We start from the raw sequence: 11,661 nt of genomic DNA, 5'->3' as shown, positions 1-11,661 counted from the left end.
GAAGAATAAGACCTACTTTCAATTCCTGGCCTTTATGGCAATTTGGAGCCACATTGTGATTATATTACTATCGGCAGACACAGACTGATTTTTTAATTAATTTATTTAAATTCAACTTATTTAAAATACAGTGTGGTATTGGTTTCAGGAGTAGAACCCAGTGATTCGTCACTTGCATATGGCACCCAGGGCTCATGCCAACAGGGGCCCTCCTTATGCCCATCACCCAATTAGCCCATTCCCCAACCACCTGCCCTCTAGCAACCCTCAGTTTGTTCTCTGTATTTTAAGACTCTCTTATGGTTTGCCTCTCTCTCTCTCTCTTTTTATCTTATTTTTCCTTACTTTCCCCTATGTTCATCTGTGTTTTTTCTTAAATTCCACATATGAGTGAAATCATGATATTTATCTTTCTCTGCCTGCCTTATTTCATTTAGCATAATATACTCTAGTTCCATCCACGTTGTTGCAAATGGCAAGATTTGATTCTTTATGATCGCTGATCATATTCCTATATATATATATATATATTCCTATATATATATGTATATATGTATATATATACATATCGCTGATCATATTCCTATATATATATGTATTCCTATATATATATATGTATATATATCCCACATCTTCTGTATCCATTCATCAGTTAATGGACATTTGGGCTCTTTCCCTAAATTTGGCTATTTTGGCTATTGTTGATAGTGCTATTGGCTATTGTTGATAGTGCTGCTATAAACATTGGGGTGCATGTGTCCCTTTGGATCAGCATTTTTGTATCCTTTGGATAAATACCTAGTAGTGCAATTGCTAGGTTAGAGGGTAGCTCTATTTTTAATTTTTTGAGGAAACTCCATACTGTTTTTCAGAGTGACTGCACCAGTTTGCATTCCCAACAGTGCAAAAATGTCCCCCTTTCTCCGCATCCTCTCCAACATCTGCTGTTTCCAATGTTGTTAATTTCCCATCTACAGGTGTGAGATGGTATCTCATTGTAGTTTTGATTTGTATTTCCCTGATGATGAATGATGTTGAGCATCTTTTCATGTGTCTGTTAGCCATCTGGATGTCTTCTCTGGAAAAGTGTCTATTCATGCCTTCTGCCCATTTCTTCAGTGGATTATTTGTTTTTGGGGTGTTAAATTTGATAAGCTCTTTATAGATTTTGGATACTAACCCTTTATGTGATATGTCATTTGCAAATATTTTCTCCCATTTGTTGGTTGCCTTTTAGTTGTGTTGATCGTTTCCTTTGCTGTGCAGAAGCTTTTTACCATGATGAAGTCCCAGTATTTGATTTTTACTTTTATTTCCCTTATGTCTAGTAAGAAACTGCTGAAGCCAAGGTCAAAGAGGTTGCTGCCTGTTTTCTCCTGTAGGATTTTGATGGTTTCCTATCTTGTATTTAGGTCTTTCACCCATGTTGAGTTTATTTTTGTGTATGGTGTACGAAAGTGGTTCAGTTGCATCCTTCTGCATATCGCTGTCCAATTCCCCCAGAACCATTTGCTGAAGTTACTGCCTTTTTTCCATTGGATACTCTTTTCTGCTTTGTCAAAGATTAGTTGGCCATACATTTGCGGGTCCATATGTGACAGACTGACTTTTTAAAACATATCCTATCGGCTGGATGAAATTATGCCAAGTTGAAGGTCAGGCCTGAGATACCAACTAAAACAAGTGTACAAGAAACCTAGTGACAGATGCTTGGCATTTCAAATTCTAAGAAGTCACAGCCAGTGGAATCAAGTTCATACTTGACTGTGAGGCTGACATCTACCTATTCCAGTTCTTTCCCCAAATCATACTTGTAAACATGGAAAAGTGCCATTTCTCAGTGATCTCGCAGCCTTTTTGTTCACAAATCTACCTCTGTCTGAAATATCTTCCCTGCCCTGGTTTCTATATGTCCAATGCCTTCTCATTATAAAAGCCCTAGTGCAAATTGCTTCTCCATAAATTCTCAAGCTTTCTATGATTATTCCAATCAAGAGATAGCTTGTTCTCCTCAAGATACTTGGATTATTTTACTTGTACTCACTCGTATTACTTATCACCTACTTGTGTTAGAATTATTTGCATTCAGGTGTTTTTCTCACTTCTAAACCCCTGAGGAATCCTGAGGGCAGGACAGTATCTTGTATATCTTTGTTGCCCCTCAATGGCCTCAATGGCAGTGCTTCAAAAACTGAAATTTCTAACTAAATGTTTGTTGACTGACTACATAAATGAAGGAATTAACCACCAAAATGATTTTTACTTGGGAGGGCGATACAGTTTCTTCTGATTCTCAGAAGACCAAATCATATTTCACTTTTTCATCCAGAAATAGCAAATTCATAAAAGCAAATGGCACTATATTTGAGGAGAAATATTTTCAGATTGTTTCCATATGTGTTTCTATATATAACAGTTTATGCAATATTTTAAATCAAATTCAACACCATGTGGCCATGTATCTTCTAGAAGCTCATAATGATGATTTAGGTCAGATCTTAAAACAATAACAAAAAAGTTCCTAAAGGAGGTTTGTTCATCTATCCTTCAGTTCTGCTCATTCTCTAGATGTTTCCTTTCTAGACTTGGCTCTGATGTCACTTCCTGTCTCTGACTTTCTCTGACTACCCCCCAGCAAAACTGCTGTCTCCTGAGTTTTTATTGCCCTTGTACAGATCTTTGTTGTGGCTTTTATCCCATTGCTCTACGTTACTTATACGCCCATATCCCAGTGAGCGTTGAAGCTCTTCAAGAGCAGGGACCTAACTTTGATCACCTACTTCTGTCTTCCCAACACCTAGAATAGCACCTGGCACAGAGTGAGCACTGAGTAAATGTGGTCTAAATTGAATTGGCATAATGTCAACTGTGCACTTTGGCTCCAAAACCCAATCCATGCTTTCTTTGATTTAAAATCCGTGACATTTATGAATTGCATGAGATGTAAGAAAACACACATGCACACCTGCTCTTTGGAAGTGGTGTCCAGATTACTTATCTATACCCAACTATTTAACCTTATCCCAGTTTAGATACCATGGGTCACTTCGACATTAACTCTTTTTGCTTGAAGCTGTAGGTTAGCACCTTAGCACAAATTCAGGAACATGTCCTCTTATAGCTAAACTATAGACAGGGCCAAGTTTTGAGTCAGGAAAGGTGGGAGGACAGACATCTAGAATAGACTGAGCATTTGCTCTGTGCTCAGCCCTTTGCATACCTCACCATTTTGAATCTTCACACTGTCTCAGGGTCAGCACTATTCCATTAGCCCCATGTTGCAGTAGGACATCTCCAAGGGTCAATGGAACCATTAATCTTAGACAAAGTACCCCTGGAGTGTTTCTGTTGGAGTGAGTATCAGGATAGGAAATTTCTAACTAATTTCCTCTCTAACATTACCTCATCAGGTACACCTCTAACATTACCTCATCACTACAGGTTCACTAATTCACTGCCTTGTAGACACACTTTCTATTACCTGAAGCCCCCAAGATCTCTTCCACACTGGGGCATTTGTACATGCTGCCCCCTCTGCTGTACTGGTGTTCCCTCCACTCTCTTTACCTGGCTAGTTCCTACCAATCCTCCAGCCTCGTGGTTCTCAAAGTGTGACCTCCAAACCAGCAATCTCAGTATCATCCAGTAATTTATTAGAAACACAGAGTTTTGGGACCCACATCAGACCTACTGAATCAGAAACTCTGGTGGGGAGGGTACTCAGAAAACCTTTTTTATTTTTTTAACAAACTCTCCAGGTGATTCTGATGCACATTGGAATTTGAGAAGCAGTGTTCTAGGCTTTATCTGTCACCTCGTCAGAGAGAACTTTCTTGACCCCAACTCCCCTATCTGTATCATATCCCCACTGTTAACTGTCTCATAGTAGTTACTCATTCATCACAATCTGCAAATTATGCAAGTTGGTGTGTTTATTTGTTTAAAAATCTACCTTCCTCGCCAGACTGAGTTCTGTGAAGGCAGGGACCATGTATAACCAAAGCCTTACACTGTGCCTGCCACAGAGTAGGTACTCAGTCAATGTTTACTTATTGGTCAGTTTTTCCTAGCCAATCTGGCTGGGAGACCCTGGAGTATTCCTTGAGATCACTGAGTACTTCTTTTGCCTCCATCCATAAAAGGCATATCATGAAAGACAGCCAAGTCTCAATTAGTCACCATCCAGAGTATAGACCACCCATGACTCCCTGTGTCTCAGACTCCCTTCCCTGTCCATTGCTGAGAAACCACATGTATAAATGAGAGGGTGGGGAAACTAGGGAATTCGGGAAATTAATTATCAGTAGCCCAGATAAATAATTTAGTAAAGGAGGAGAGCAGAGTTCTCAGCTATACTATATTTTCAGATTCTTAATGGATTCTGACCACTCTTGTTTTTTACTCAGAACTACTCTAAAACCTGCAGAGAAGCCTCACTGCTCCTATCAATGTAAGGACTTATTCTTCTCTTTCAGGACTAATGTGTTTAATATGGAATCAAGATTCACTTTCCATCTAGTCTTGGTTAGACAGATGTTTGGATTTCAATTTCCTCAGAAAAAAATTTTAATACACGTTTTTCTCCCAGTGGCCAATGGAACACCCCTGTGAAATCCCCCTTGACAACAGTATCACTCAATTCTTTTCCTAGCTGAGTCTTCGCCTTCCACAGGAAGACACCCAGAGGATTGTGGGTAGCTGTCAGCTGGGGGTTAGGAGTCAGGAGAAGGGGTTAGGGTCTTGTCCCGGGGATTCTGGCTCAGGGTAAAGTGTGCTATGTATCCTCTACCATATCTTGTTGTTCCCTCCCTGAACCCCAAGACAAAATCAGGTTCACCTGACCCTTCAAGGCAGGATTAAGGCAGAAACAGTCCTGGCAGAGACACCCCACCTAAGCCAGCTCTATCTTGGACAGCATGGCGAGGATCAGGTCAGCCATGTTTCTGTGTTCCTCAGGTCTTCTCTTCCAACACTTGTTCATGAAGACAATTCCTCTGTCCACACTGTGTCGCTGAGCCATGGGGTTCACTTGTCTCTTCACTGCACATCTTAATCAGCACAATCATATCTCCTCAGTCAGCATCCAGATTTCCAACTTCTGCATCTGTCACAGAGAAAATTCAGAGAAGTGAACCACCCACCTGAGCTAAGACTTAAAAGCAGGACTTCTGTGGGGTTCTCTGATCCCCAGTCCAAGAAGGGAATCCCTACTATGTGCTCAGTGCTACAGACATGGTTTGTTTTCCTAATCTCATTCACCTCCCACATTAACCCTATGTGACAGGCTCAGTACCTCCCTTCTACAGACGTGGGAACTGAAGCCTAGAAGGTTTAAGTACCTTCCCAAGATCACAGAACTAATAAGGAAGCATTTGCACCCTGGACTATCTGGCAACACCTTTCATGCACCTGTCCCAAACCACCTTCCAATGAACCTTGGGAAAGGGATTACTAAGTGACACCAGCATCCCAGTATGAAACCTAGAGCTTGTCCAGTTATACCCTGAGCCTGTGGAGTCCACTTAGTGTTTCCTTACTACCAAACTTTTCTTTCCCATAGCCTTGTGTTACTTGTGTACTTTCTGGGTGATGGAAATGGCTCTAATTCACACCTCCTTTGCCCTTAGCCCTCACCTCCACCCCTGGCATCCAGTAGGAAGCACTTGATACAATCACCCATGGGAAGCATGTGAGACTAGCTGAAAACACATACACAGGCTGTCAACATTGGTCTAAGCTGGGATGTTGCAAAAGAAATTGTAAAGGCCTGGCCCCCCAGCTGCTGCACATGAAGACAGCCCCTTCCTCCCCAAGCAGCTCTCACACCTGTAGGCCAGTTAGGGGTGAGATATCAGGGCAGCTTAGAAATGTTCTCGTTTTCCCACACTGTATTTCTACACAACAGCTTATTCTGTGCCAGTTTTACCTAAATTGACTGAGAAAATTGACACAGAGCTAGAAAGCAAAACCAAGTCAAGCATAGGAACTCCAGTAGATTCAATAAAACACAGATCCGATTTTGTTGGTGCTATGGGAAACCCTTGTTTCAAAAACAAATCGAACAAGACATCCAAAGTAAATGTAGTAAAATCACGCAAACACCCATTTCTAAATATCCTGGAAGATTTCAGGTGACAGGAGCTGGCACTGTGCCACCTCTCAGGGCGTGGCTGTCCGTAGGCTTCTCAGTTTTCAAATCCTTGGACTCTGTTGGTTTACGAACTCAGAAGGCCTGAGGCCTCTCTTATCAAACCTCTGCATCAGAATCTCGAATAGCAAACATCTTCTGAACTGAGTACAAGGAAGTTGAGATTACTCTGGGGTCAGAGGCTGAAAAACATGGTTGAAAAGCTGGCGACAGGAGGCCCCACCAGAGGCCCAGCTTTGCTGGGACCCAGGCGGAGCTTTCATTTCATTTCAGGGTAGGAAGAGGACCCCACATTAGAGATACTGTGTCTGGATTTGAGGCCCTGGGAGGTCACGGAGAGAGACCTTTGATAGGGCCAAGGCCCCTAGTCCACTCCACAGCAGACCAAGCAACTGGGGTAAAGTTCACTCTGTCCACTTGGTAGACACACATCCATTCTTTCCTCCGTCTTAGGCACACCCTCAAAGCCTGTTTCTGTGCATGGAGACATTACTAAGACTTTTGCCACAGCACCCTCTAATTGCTCCTGCCATTCCTTCCAGATCAATCTCTGCTCCTAAACCTGTCCTGCCTGAGGGGCAGAAGGCACGGGCCCCACCAGGGCTTGAGAGGCGGGGGAGTTGCTGCACAGGCAGTTCTGGGTCAGAAAGCTAGAACCATGCTCCTGGTGCCAGAGGCCAGTTTCATGCCCAGACAGCAGCCAGGGCTCTGAGCCAAGGCTGCCGTGCAGCCCCACTGCTCCCTGGCCTCCTGCCAGCGCCCATGCCATGAAGGAACAGCCTGTCACCAGAGAGGAGTGGGCACCTGGATGCCTTGAGCTCTGACTTCTCAGGCAGTCCCGCCCTGTAGGAGTACGGTGCCTTTTGCACATTTCGATGGTCAGTACAGAGGTTCAAGGGAGGGGCAGGCGGGTGGTAAGCTAGAAATAGACACCGAATCCTGCAGGGTCCCTAGCTTTGAATTTAAAATGTTGTTTTCCAGGCTCATGCACAAAATCATTTGTCATCACTCGGGCCCTAACGGAGGAAAAAATACAATGGAAAATTAGATCCTGTGTCACAATGTCATGGGTATAAATAAAATGAAAGGCAAGCTTGACGTCAGTAATGAGGATTCTCACATTCCACTTTGCTTCCTCATCATCAAATATGCAGCTCAATTTACCCCCTTGGGTGGTGGAAACCGGCTAGTGTAAACAGGTGGGGGCTCTGATGTTGTGAGGACTCTGTTTCTTTCTCCCTCAAAATCCCACAGGAGGCCCAGGCAAACAGTCCCAAGGGTAGGTCTCCTTCCTGGTGCTGGGCGTCCTCTGGGTATGCAGCCCCATTCTTAGCAGATGCCACAAATCCCTCCACAGGTCCCCTCTGTTTCCCCTTTATTCTTGCACTCAAGTCTATATTCTTGCACTCAAACTTCCCCTGTTGGGGGCAGTCAGCTTGTCCCTTCACCAGGCTTCCTGAGATTAGTCGAAGGGACATTTCTCTACCTAAAGAGAAAGGAGGACAAAGGGAGAGAGAGCTGAGCGCTCCTTTGCACAAGGACTGGGGTGGCCTAGATGGTGGCTCCAGCCTGGGGAATATTGAGTCATATTGATTCATATTTTTTTTTAAGTTTATTTATTTATTTTGAGTGAGAGAGATGGGGGTGGGATGGGGGAGGGGTAGAAGAGAGGGAGAGAGAGAATCCAAGCAGGCTCCACAGTGTCAGCGCAGAGCCCAGTGCGGAGCTTGATCCCACGAACCGTGAGATCATGACCTGAGCCAAAACCAAGAGTTGATCACTTTATCCAATTGAGCCACCAAGGCGCCCCATATTAATTCATATTTTAAACACCCTCTGGAATATGATCTAAAGGAACCCCCTAGTAAATAATTTTGTAGCACAAAATTACTCCCTCCACCCCCCACCACCAAGTTCTATCTTTGTAAATGCAGCTATTTACATATTCCTCTAGGTCTTTCTCAGAGTGAGAAGCATCCCTGTACCCCAAAGGCAAAATTAGATATGGTCCGGTACATAGTCTAACACACCCTTATCATCAAAAGTCACCTGACTTCGCAGCGTGCCAAGGAGTGCTGACAAGCAGTGCCACCTATGAGTAAACCAGGAGCTGTTAATACAATACAAGGATTGGTGTCTCCCATTATCTGCTTCTGAGTCGACTCAAGGAGTATCACTGGACCTGGGGTAGTTGTGGAGTTTCTTCCCAACTGACACGCTGCAAGTCAAACACTCAGATGTTAACTCATTGTTCTGAAATGACTGTATTCAACAAGCATTTGTGGACTCTCTTCTGTGCTGGGAACCGTTCTTGTGTTGGGTGTCGTGAGGTGAGGATGACCCAATTCCAGACTTCTGCGTTCTGATCTGTGAAGGACAGGCATGGCATCAGCACAGCATAGGGTCTTTGGTTTCCAGCAGATCAATTTAAAACACAGTTCTAGCACTTCTTGGCTGTCAGACTGCCTACTTCAGAGGTTCTCAAGCACTGTGTGAGGGAACCGGCAGAAGGCGCTGCACACAGTGCTTGGGTCCTGAGGAGTACTCAGTAGTGTTCCCTCCCTTCTCCCAACTGCCCCACTCTCCAGTGTTTTATCTGCTGCCTAGAAAGAACACCTGGAAAGAGAAAGAAAATTATTGTCGCATATATGCACGAGTATTCATTCCCTCGCTCTAGCCTGCATACACGAGCATGTGCGTGCAGACACACACACACACACACACACACACACACACACACAAACACACACACACACACACATTTTAACCTGGCCTTTGATAGGTGTGATTATTCCAAGCCACAGATTACAATGATATTTTTAGAACTAGATTTGTACTCTGCTGCCTTTCAAGAAGTAGATTGGATTGATAATGTACTGAAATGGCATTTGGTCATTTTCCTCTCCGTGTGTACTCAGCAGGGCACAATTTAGTAGCACCTAGGCCTCAGGCACTTCTCATTTTGTGTCTCATTATGGCTGCTGGGGACAGCACTGTGGCCTGAATTCTGGGAGACCTATTTTATAAGATGTGTTTCTGAGACCACAGGTTTTTTCTCTTTACCATAAGAATCTCGTGAGGAAATGTTGTTCAAAATTTATGCCAGTTCTGGCAATTTAAGCATCCAGCATCCAAATACCATACCTGGCTTCTAGAACCTTCTATGACAGTCTCTGTTTTGACATAACCCAAGCTCTCCTCTTCCTTCCATCTCAAAACTCACCCTTCCTATAAACCTTCCCTCCCAGACCTACTATCTAGATGGATATGGGTTAACTATGAGGTGATATGAAAATCCTATGCCAGCAGGGTAAAGATTTTGGAGGGTTTTTTTTTGTCTTACTTTTTGTTATTGTGATGGTTAAAGAAGTCCACTTGTTTTTCTCAGACCATTTAGGGCACTTCTGCCAGAGTAGGGGATAGAGTAGGAACCAGGAGTCTTATGTTCTCCTCAGAGTTCGGATATTCCTCTAATACACTGAGCATTTTGTTCTTCTCCTTTGGACCCAAATTCCAAAACCAGCTTGTACTGGGCTCATGAGAGGTGAGTGTCAAAATTTCAGGAATCTTGCCAGATGGTTGTTAAAACACTGCCATTATTGAAAATTAAATTATATAGGCATACAGTTAGATGAATTATATTAAAAACAAAGGTAATAAATACTTAAACCTCATCACTTCCTAAATATTTCATTATGCCTACTCTTATCTATGCACTTGAAGCTATTTATGTCTATTGGATCTCTATGTGGGAATACTGCATATGGGGTGTTACTGCACATTTCCTCCCAACTTCATTTCAATGACGTCACACTGGTAGCTGGAACTCAGCCATGGTGGGCAGTATTTACACCAGAGAATCCAGCAAACACTACAAATCAGGGCTTTATTTATTACTCCTTTCCCCGCCAAACCAATTGTTAAGCACTTATCAGCAGACCCCTATTTTGTCCCCCACTGGGGTCAGGAGCCAGGCCTGTAGTCAGCTAGGAGTGCTAACATCCAACTTCATGGATGTGGGGAGACATCTGCAGAACCTTCCAAAAGCTCTGCCTGTGCCTTCCCAAAGCCATTTTTCCTAGACATCTTTGGACACTTTCAAGTAACTCCTATCATGTTCCCACCACCACCCCAGAGACACACATGCCCCCCACCACAGGCATTCTTGCTTCTCTGTCTGTCTGTCTGTCTCTCATGGTCCACACAATCTGCTTGGGGTGAATTCTGTCAACTCCAACACAATTCTAGGGAATTTGAGAATCTGTAGCCTGGGGCTTGGGGGTATCTGAAGTTATCGGAAGGGAGAAGCAGCAACAAAAGGAATATTTTGTATATAAGGTAACTGTGAATACAATCTCCTAGCATTTGGTCACACATATGACCTTAAAAACTGGGAGATGAGTGGTTCTCCTTGGTTCTCCACTGTAGACATTTTTTTTTTTGGCAGACACACTGGAACTGGAATTTTTAAAAGTTGATGGGGGGTAGGGGAGAGGGGAAAGTGGGTGATGGGCATTGAGGAGGGCACCTGTTGGGATGAGCACTGGGTGTCGTATGGAAACCAATCTGACAATAAATTATCTATTAAAAAAAAAGTAAACCTATAGCTTTGACCTCTGATTTTCAAGACACTCAGCTTTCTTTGCCCATCGCCCCCCCCCCCCCCCCCCCCAGTGCATAGGGTCAAAATGTATCACCGTTAAAAGAATACAGAGGGTTTTGCACTTCATATGGCCCTATCACATTGATTAGTACATTGGCTTTTAGAATGACACAGACATGGGAGCAACACACACTGCTATTCCCATTATGAACAAAGGAGGCCGAAGATACCTATTTTAGCATTGCCCACCTGGCTAGTTTGTGAAATGGTGGAGATTAGGCCTCACAGTACCAAGTGGTTTTGAAAATGCCATACCTTACAAAGACCAGAAAGAGGACACGCCAATTATTTTAACCTGAAGTCAACCAAGTCAACCCACGTTCTATCCTCTTCCTCCTCCAAGGACTCTCATGTCAGCCTTCCACCTGATTCCACGGCATTGAGCTATTTAGAGATTCGTCTTGGCGTCACAGACCATTTTTTACTAGAAAGTGAGATTAGAGGTTGACCTTCAGTGTCCTTAACAGATGACACCAGAGTACAAAGAAGAAGACCACAAGGCCACGGCACTGCAAGGCCACAAGATCAGAGGGGGAAGCAGGAAGTGCCGAAAATGTCCTACTTGTAAAACAGAGTATGGGGTTCTTGAAGTGTGAATCCACATACCATAAACATCTAAACAATTTTTTTTTATGAGACTGTAGTTTATTAATTCCTGGCAAAAAGACTGGATGGCATTAAGACTTATTAACTTGCTGGCCAATTGGGCAGAGATTGGGAAGGGGGGAAAGAAGAGAGGCCAGCTTTTGCAAAACAGCTGCTTACCCAGTCCTTGAGCCAGACCCAAAGAACTGGGGGAAAGAAACTCCTCATTATATCCTTGTAAGTGAGAGGTTTTGTTTTACAAACT

The 11,661-nt window shown here is 43.5% G+C and overlaps 1 long non-coding RNA gene across 1 annotated transcript in view; it reads right to left on the bottom strand.

The window, feature by feature from the left end:
• Positions 1–1,444: 1,444 nt before the first annotated feature.
• LOC123607155 overlaps positions 1,445–11,661 on the bottom strand; it is a 79,422-nt gene continuing 69,205 nt past the window's right edge. Inside the window, exons 4-6 of the long non-coding RNA XR_006716671.1 lie at positions 9,492–9,738; positions 8,198–8,764; positions 1,445–5,104 (exon numbers count right to left, since the gene is read on the bottom strand). This is a non-coding gene — a long non-coding RNA (uncharacterized LOC123607155). The remainder of the gene's footprint in view (positions 5,105–8,197; positions 8,765–9,491; positions 9,739–11,661) is intronic.

The sequence above is a fragment of the Leopardus geoffroyi genome, chromosome A1 (genome assembly GCF_018350155.1).
Source record: "Leopardus geoffroyi isolate Oge1 chromosome A1, O.geoffroyi_Oge1_pat1.0, whole genome shotgun sequence".
Taxonomy (NCBI): domain Eukaryota; kingdom Metazoa; phylum Chordata; class Mammalia; order Carnivora; family Felidae; genus Leopardus; species Leopardus geoffroyi.
Note: the sequence above shows the minus strand (reverse complement) of the source record. Positions and strands in the feature narration are given on the sequence as shown.